The sequence below is a fragment of the Trichechus manatus genome, unplaced genomic scaffold (assembly GCF_000243295.1).
Source record: "Trichechus manatus latirostris isolate Lorelei unplaced genomic scaffold, TriManLat1.0 scaffold00045, whole genome shotgun sequence".
Lineage (NCBI taxonomy): Eukaryota > Metazoa > Chordata > Mammalia > Sirenia > Trichechidae > Trichechus > Trichechus manatus.
The window spans coordinates 2,302,574-2,303,342 of NW_004443981.1; positions in this window are offsets into that span (position 1 = coordinate 2,302,574).

A 769-nucleotide genomic window follows, 5' to 3' on the forward strand; every position below is an offset into this window, starting at 1 on the left:
ACATATCTTGGGACAAAACCCTGCAGGAGTCTCCAGCCTGTCCCCTGTCCTACAGATTTTGGACTTAGCCCCCCACAATTGCATGAGCCAATTCCTTTAAGTAAATCTCTCTCCTTCTCACTCTCTCTTTCTGTTTATATCTATATCTATATCCAGATCCAGATATCTAGATCTAGATCCAGATCCAGATTCAGATCTAGATCTATCTATAACCATTTGTTGTTGTGTGCCGTCAAATTGATTCCCACTCATAGCAACCTTATAGGACAGAGTAGAACTGCCCCAGAGGGTTTCCTAGGCTGTAATCCTTATGGGAACAGGTTGTCAGGTCTTTCTCCTGAACAGCCATTGGTGTATTTGAACCGCTGACCTTTCAGTTAGCAGCCAAGCACTTAAGCATTGTGCCACCAGGGCTCCTTATCTATATCTATATCTATATCCATATCCATATCTATACCATTCTCACTGGTTATGTTTCTCTGAAGAACCCTGACTAAGACAACACATATGCATTTCTATAATTTCTCTAGATAAAGTAAATTTCTGAAATTTCAAGTTTTAGTGATTCATTATTCAATGAAATTTAATCTCATGGATTTTTTTTTTTTTTAAGAGGCAGATATAGCTCTCTAGAGCAAAAAAGGAAACCCTAGTGGCATAGTGGTTAAGAGCTATGGCTGCAAACCAAAAGGTCAGCAGTTCAAATCCACCAGGTACTCCTTGGAAGCTCTATGGAGCAGTTCTACTCTGTCCTATAGGGTCAACTCAA